Source organism: Cyanistes caeruleus, chromosome 4, assembly GCF_971803275.1.
Source record: "Cyanistes caeruleus chromosome 4, bCyaCae1.hap1.1, whole genome shotgun sequence".
NCBI classification, from domain to species: Eukaryota; Metazoa; Chordata; class Aves; order Passeriformes; family Paridae; genus Cyanistes; species Cyanistes caeruleus.
Window position 1 is genome coordinate 42,036,088 of NC_141704.1, and position 8,357 is coordinate 42,044,444.

General features: G+C 37.6%; 1 long non-coding RNA gene across 1 annotated transcript; it reads right to left on the minus strand.

Moving 5' to 3' along the window:
• Nucleotides 1–3,128: 3,128 nt before the first annotated feature.
• Nucleotides 3,129–7,158, minus strand: LOC111937268 (uncharacterized). The gene is made up of 3 exons (XR_002868534.2): nt 7,092–7,158; nt 5,831–5,910; nt 3,129–3,363 (listed from the first exon to the last, which is right to left on the minus strand). It is a non-coding gene; the product is annotated as an uncharacterized LOC111937268 (long non-coding RNA).
• Between the last annotated feature and the right edge of the window lie 1,199 nt (nt 7,159–8,357).

Genomic DNA, 8,357 nt, shown 5'->3' on the forward strand with positions numbered 1-8,357 from the left:
GGTTTAAAGTCTACCTTTAAGTTTACACTTTTGTTAATCATCTTGCAGTATTAGGGCTGATTTTCTGCCAAAGTTTTTTTGGTTATGTACGAAACAACACTTGTATTACATTGCCAGTCAAAATATATTGACCTGTGACAAAGTAAGAGATTTTTACAGTGCAGAAAAGAAGAGAAATATTTTTTTACATTGAAATTTTAGGTGCTTAGAAATTTTGGCGAGAAGGTTTTTTCTTTCTATAGCAGTACCATACTCATTACTTTCATTTACAACATTCAGTAAATGCCATAGCACAGTTCTCTAAACCTATTTAACTGAAGAGAGTGATTTACAAAATGTTCATGGAAAATATTTTTTGCTAATCCCAAACTAAAAAAATGCAGGTATTCATGGTAAGAAGTCAGAGAATATTCTGTTCCATGTGGATCATAATGGATCATATCCCAGACTTCATTAGAACAGCCTAAAAAAAAATTTATATTATCCAAAACACCCACCCAAAATCAACAGAATACAAGCCTGCATAATCATACATTTCTTTATTATATGACATTTGGTCAGAATTAGATTTTTTTCTCACAGCACAGCAGAACACAAGCTATATTGATAACTCATTATAAGCAGAGTGAACCACCAATTTTTACTTTGGTTTTATATAAATAAATTGCTTCTACGTCTTCACATAGCTTTTAGGTTTGGCAATAAATCCATCAGCTTAGAATGACACCTTTGATACACAATTATCTACAGTCATCAATCATTGGAAATAAGAGTATAAAGAATACTGGAATAAATGATGAATAAACATCACCATGAGCCAAGCTCTGACTTTCTTCCTCAGTTTTCACTAAGCCTTCATTTAGGTAGACTTCTCCTGAAGACTGGAACTTAGAAATGAATCATAACCTACAGCTCAGTGTTTGTTTTAGCCTCTGCTGTCTGCAGGACAGTAAGACTACAACTTCTTCCTTCCTCACACTGGAGAATGGTTGGTAGGACTTGCAAGATTATGTGTCCTTTTCACATGAAAGGAGGGTTTCCTCAAACACTTTGGTTTTGGTTGGTCTGCCAATGCCCCAGGAAGGCTGGAAACCTTGTTCCCAACCAGTCTGTCAGTGCCCCATTGTAGGGGCCCCAGTGAGCAGCCCTCTGTACGCAAGAGCAGCTTGTCCAGGGACACGCACCACCAGTGTATCAGAGTGAAACCTTGATTGCAACTCAGAAAGTGAAAGCCCCTCCTGCATCCCCCCACTGGTATGCTCTCCACTGCCAGCAAGAGCTGCTGCCCTTGAAGGATTCACACGAGACATTTCACAAAATTACACACTTCATTAATTAACACACTGATAATAGGAAATTGTGAAAGGTTAAAGTTTAAATATTGGCAGTAATACTGATGGACTGCAAAGACACATTTAAAGCAACATACAGACAAACTCTAATCACCAATAAAATCTAGATGAAGATAAAAATTTAGCACACATAAAATATGGTTCTTTCCCAATAGGTGTCCCTATGTGGAAGAAGACAAATTCAACTCATCAATTAATCCCCAAAGTTACAATGGAGTCTTCCCTAACTTCTCCCCATCCCTAACTCACTTTTACACTGTGTCTTTAGGTGAAGCTTTAGTGGCTCTGGTCACACATACTTTTATTATTGATTGGTATAAAATTGTTTTGCTTCACTTTCAAAAATGTAGTCAATAAAATATGGGGTGCATGCCCAGTGAGGGCTGGTCATACCAGGGAGGTGGGTGATTTTGACATGGAGGTGTCTGTTGGTATTGCAATCAGATTATAATGGACCAAATTCACCCAAGGAGAGTGATTTCACCCCAGCTGCTGCTTCAGCCACAAGACATCTCCCCTCTCCCTTGGGTGGCAGCTGCCATGCAGTTTATTGGCTGCATGGCACCACTGGGTTCCCATCCCTGCCAGGATTTCAACAGAGCCTGGCCAAGGTCTCTCCCCTTTGCTCAACCCTCCATTTCATCCCTCATAGCATGTGCTTAAGGTTGCAGGCTCTGTGTGTGGTGAGTTATCATGGAATGGATTTCCTCCATGCCACTTGCATTCCATCCTGGAAGCAGCAACAGCATTTAATCCTATAATTTCCAGGCTGCTACAACTTCTGTTGGAATGTAAATATAACTTCCAAGTTTTCTAATCTTACCCCAGTCACATTCCCACAGTTTTTCTTTGCTCAGATTTTCTATATTAAACAAAGTTGTACTTCCTCAGAACTGTTACATATTTTAGTTTGAGATCCATCTCATTTTCAGCAGACGCATTTTTCCCACCACTTATGCTGGAAATTACAATGGTCCATAAGCCACCTGCAGCTTCCCTGCAACCTCAGTTCTGTGAAACAGGAGGGTCAGGTGCAGTAATTTCCCCTGCTTACATGACAGGGTTTGCTCCTACTGGTCTGCTGCCAGAACCACAGAAGATATATGCTGATAACAGCAAATCCAAGAGTTAATAAGATGTTTCACTCACCAAGGATGTGACACAGGATCATTCCTGGCATTCACAGTATCTGTTATTATGGGGATTCAAGGCATCAGTCAGACAGACCTCTAGAAAAAAACACACCCAAATGATACAGGCAGCAACTGTAGAAAGAAAAAATGAATCCTTTTCCAAATCAGCATAGATGGATATATGCCTTCCAGTATACTCTAGTGAATCCATCCAGGTGAAATGCAAGATATTTATATGGTAATATCTGCTGGCTGCTAACAGCAGACTGATGTCTGCAAATATCCCTGAACTGGAGGTGGTACCTAAATGCAGGTTTTCTTCAGCTCATATTGTTGGCTATTCTCAGGTAGATTTCTCTTTTAGGGCTGTTGCAACCTGCAGAAATAATTTCAGGAGTATTGCAAGAGGGATTTGAGTTTCAGATTCCAGCATTCTGTGTTCAAAGCTCTGAAGTACAGATTCACTCCTTTTGGCCTAAACATTAATTACTTGTGCAGCTCTTAAAAAAGTGTGAATAGAAAAAGTCAAGACACTTTCACGAAAATATGTGAGACTTTGGTGATTTATCAATGAAGGCCGTAGAAAATGGCAGCAAATAGGGAATGGTTTCAAACCAGAACAAAGCAAGAACAAACCAGGAAAAACAAGAGATCTATTTTATTGACTATTAGCATATGAGGTTTTTAGATACTGTTTTTCTCTCTCTCATCTTTGCCAAAGCACTGAAGTTGCATGCTTCTTCTCCTTGTATCTTGCTCTATCTAGTTCATTTCCTTCACTGAATATCTTGTTCTTTTGAATTTCTGTCTTGCATATTTAATATCCCCTCCACACAGTGTGGCAACGGAGAGGACCTCAGTTAGGACAGCAGCTCCTACTAAACAAAGAAACTTGAAATAATAATAGTATACTATTCTATAATATAAAAATAGTTTATCTATAATAACAGTTTCTTAGTTCAAGCTCCCTACATTCAAGCATCTCTCTGACAATGGTTTATAAGTCATTAATCGACATAAAATATTTGCAACTTTGGGTCCTTCTGACTTCAGTGATAGATGTGGGTGCTCAGCACCATGTCAGATGAGTACAGAATTCCGATTTTTTTCAGAAACTGCACTTAGTTTCTTCAGTCATCTTTAAGGTGTTTGGGAAGCAACATTCATTTTATAGATGGAACAAATCTAATATAGTAGTCTTTGCACAAAAATGGATGAAAATAAGTTTATTCTAAGTACATTGTAGCTTTTTTATAAGAAAAGCTACCACCAGATGTTTTTATATTAGGAATACATCCAATAAAAAATCAGCTAAAAGTCCAACCTAGACTGTACCATAATTTTTTCTTTATTATTTCTGGTTTTCCTCTCACTACTCAACAGGTCAATTACAGACTTCACCTTCATTGAACCAGCTACAAGATTGTTCAAATCTATAAAGCACCACTTGGCTCCATTTCTGTCAAAACTGCTAAGTCACATTTGCCCAAGATCTAAAAGAGCTTATTCATAACAAATGTATTGATCAGTTCGTAGCCATTTTAGATGAAAGACTGTTTCATAAAAGGAACCTCCGCTGTCTGCAGATTTATAACTCCCTAGTAATGATGTTTGAACTGCATGAGAGACAGCCAATGGTTTTTTATGGACTCATTATTCAAAGGTACTGTACTTTAAAGCGGAATGCAGAATGGAATTAAATGGTTTAATTTTATTTGTTTTACTTAAAACTTTCCACTTATCTATGCAACAGGGAGATTGAAATCATGGATTTCCTAGCACATCCCATGAAGCAAAACCACTAGCATAGCCAGCATCTTCCCTTTTTAGCTGAAAAATAATATATAACGTGTTATATTGCAAAGTCTATTTTCAGCTAAAGTATTTCAGTAAATCTCATGCCAAGTTCTGTATCTTTACATATTGCTGTAAATTTAGCATGTCATTTTTTGGAATACTCAGATGTTATTCTTAAAGTTATGACATATTTTGAAATCCATGCATAGGACAAGGTGATCAGAAAGCTTCCATTCACTCTACTGCTTTTTCTGCAGGGGAGAAATAGACACCTAAACAATATAAGCAGCCTCTAGAAAGTCTTCTTTTGCTGAGAGGGCACAGTTAAAGTCCCACAAAAACTCTGCCAAGCCTCTACAGGAGGATGGGGAACAGGAATCCTGTTGTATCAGCACTTTCATCTCCAACCCACAGCACTGTCAATAGCATTTGGGGCAAGATCAGGTCCCAGTGGTATATATATAAATGCTTGTATGATGGACTGATGCTCAAAGAATCTGTTCCAGCAGAAATAGTGCCTGAAAATGGAGGGTGGAGGGGGGTTATGTTTTTAAAGGAATGGATTTAAAAACACTCCTTGCAACAGCAAAAAATCCCTTCATACCCTGATCACTGTGGGAGTTTTAGAGATATATGACCATTTGGGGCTGAGCAGTCAAAATCTTTAACCCTGGTAACTGAGATTTCAGCCCTCTACAGACCTGCATATATTCTCCTCGGTTTGATTTTGGGATGTCAGGCTTGATGTATATGAAATCTAATACATATTGAATTTGACACAGTGTGTTTTAGTTCTAAGCACTTTTAGAAATCACAGGCTACCAAAGGAAGACTTTTCATCTAATTGCAAAGAGACAAAATGTTGTTTTAATCTCACTTCAATAACTGAAACCCTACTACAAAGTAGAACCATTATTTAAATAAAGCATATAATTTTAATTGTTTCTGATATGGGTAACATCAACAGCAGTTACACTGAGAAGAAATGAAGAATGACGTAGAGAAGGGGGAGAGAGAAAAAACACTCAGTGGGGCACTGCTTTGGTGCAATCATTCTTTCTATTTCTTATTTCTGTGTTTCCCAGCTTAATATGTCCAGTAACCGTTTCTGTCAGGACAGAGTGGTGGTCAATTCCTTAGAGATCACTAAACTCTGATTCTACTTTGATTGTTATGAAGATTATTAATTTGAAGAGTTTTGGTTCAGCACTACACACTGCAAACTAAGAAATGTATATTTTGAAATTTTCAATAGTTCTTATATAGTTTCTTGTTGAAATATTCAATTTGCCTCAATATTATTTCTTTTCTGTTCACATTAGGTGAACAAAACAAGGAGGAATTAACTTGGAGTCAAAAGGAAGCCTTTAATAGTTCCAGGATATATGACATTTGGTTTTCATTTACTTCACTTCAAGTTTTCTACCCAACGTCCATTCCATGAACATATAATGAAAAATAGAAAGCCACAGAAATAGAGCAAGAAGACCTACGAAAATAAAAAAGTTACCAAAGGAAGTATACAAAAAGGTGAAAATAGAAATATACCTTCTCATTAATTTCTCTCTCTTGTTTATCCTTCCATTTTCTCCTTTCATTCTGCTTTAGTTTATGTATTCCTGACATCCCTGAAAGATGTTTCTTTGGTTAACAAGATCATGCCCATCCCATCTATTGCACATTAGCTCTACTAAAACAATCATCTGCAAAACCGAGTAACATTCAACAGGGCTTTTAAAGAATAGCTAACTTCTTCACATGGAGGCTTCATGAACTAGGTTTTCACATCTTGAGCTTCATTTACTCTGAGTTTGCATCTGTGAGGTTCCTGAAGAGCATGAAGTTTTTCCCACTGCTGACAGGATTTCCATGTAGCACCTCACCATTTGCAGCTCCTGCAACAGTTCCACCACCAAGTCTGCCAGACAGGCTTGAAAATCTGAATGTGATATATATCTTGTCCACCAGAAGTCAAGATTATGCTTTAATCACAGCCGCTAGACTTCTTCACTTTCCCCATTCTTCCCTCTTCCATGATTTATTTCTTTGCTGTGTTTCTTTAAACTTCTGATTGGCATTTATGAGGAATCTGGCCCGACAAAGTGTTATTCCACCACAACTGAACAACACTGGCATAGCTGGAAGGGGAACTAAGTTATTGCAGTTGCATATTATTATGTGTTAGCCAAAATGATAACACCGCTTCTCCTCTGGTCTTGTAACCTTGTAGGTAGAATTGCTAGGAAAATTAACGTGTTTATTCTGGAAAGGTGGCAGTACAATTCAAGAAGCTAATTCAAAAGGTTGTTTATTGCAAAAGGCATATCTGTTATAATAGTTCCAAGGTGAAATGTTATCAGAAGCTACAGTGATTAACAGTCCAAATACCAGACATATCAACATATGGGGAGTTCTAATGATGCAGAAAGGCTTCAGAATTGCCCTCTGATAGCCCGCAAATTTTAGGAATATTCCTCTCTCCACAGCCCAATAATACAAGCAATGACCAGAGCTTGTTTTCTTGTAAGTTTGGACTAAAATGGAACAGGATTAAGGACAGAGGTTATTGGCAAGTGTAGACAGTAAAAATATCACAGCAGTGGAAGATTTTGCTGTTAGTTTACCTTTTTTTTGTCATTTGACTTATAAAATATCTCAGAAATATTCAAGTATTGCCAACTTGGATGCATTTGTTGAAATATTTATGAGATTTATGAATCGAGCTTCTGGCCTTTAACATTCATTTTTCAAAACAAAATCAAGTGGTATTTCAGAAAAAAAACGTAAGTGCAACAGTGAAAAGGACCACCTTGCAAAGATTCCTCCTGCAGTGGTTTTCCTTCCTTTTCTCTTCCTTTCTAGCCCAAGCCCACTTGTGGTCTGAAAAGGGAAACCAAGAAGAATATGAAAATGACAGTCAGAAGTGAATAAAAAAAAGGCTCTCTTTTCTGCCTTTCATAGAGAAGAAACATTTATCACTTCCTATCACTACCTCCTCCTCTTAAGAAAATGGAAGAAAAAACTGCTTTTGCCATGGGTCCTTCTCAGGCACTGGAGCTCTACCTTCTCATGGAGACAGTCATCATCATTCATGCAGGTGACAGAGGAATCAGCTGATCTGAAAAACCAGCTCATAAATAATTTTTCTGTCTTCCTTCAGCCTTACACAGATAGGTAGCAAATAGCCAGGATCTCCACAAGCTTCTAGAAGAATCAAAGTGGTCAGAAGGCAATTATCTAGCTATCTATCTCATACCAACATCAGATCTCCTCTTGAGCAGCAAAGCATGAGATAAGAGCAAACCTCAATAGAAGAGACTTCCCTCTAGATATATCTGCTTTCCTTAGATACTTGGATTTCAATGCAAATTTTTGGCTTCGATTTAAGGATGTACACTCCTGTAACCCAGCAAATACATTATTGTCATTGCTGAGAACAGGCCACAGGCTCTGTAAGGGTTATACAAGGCCTCGGGACTAGGGCTTGTCTTAACTTTGCAATTTAAATATGACAAATTGGTGATAATGCATAACCTGCCTGCCATTTTACATGGCAATTGTATGAGGCCCTCCAAGAAATGCTTTTTGGAGGTACCAGACTACAGCCATTGCAGACTGACAGAACATGTTCCTACTGTATAATCAAGCAACCTCTTGGCATCTTTCTTGTAAGTAATAAGTAATTTGTCTTACTCTACAGCAGAACAACTAACAGTTATGAAGTATTCATCAAAAATCTGCCATATTGGGCCTAGCTTGATTAAATCCCTAAATATGAATTTTCATCCCAAGCTTATTCGAAGCTCCAGAGCCAGCAAACTTTGGCAGAAAAATGTACAGTATATTTCAAATTCTTGCTGGTTCCCATAACTGCAGAAATATGCACAAATGATAAATTTGACATGCTAGGTAAGAAAAGAGAAACTCTATGTTTCAGAACCTCAAAATATCTAGCTTTAGTATTGGCAGAAGTAAATATGTAAGGCAGTGATTTCATTTAAACACGTTTTGTCGGATGTGTTATATTTGAGTATGGATTTGCCTGTATGGAAGTAGACAATAAGAATCAGTGTCT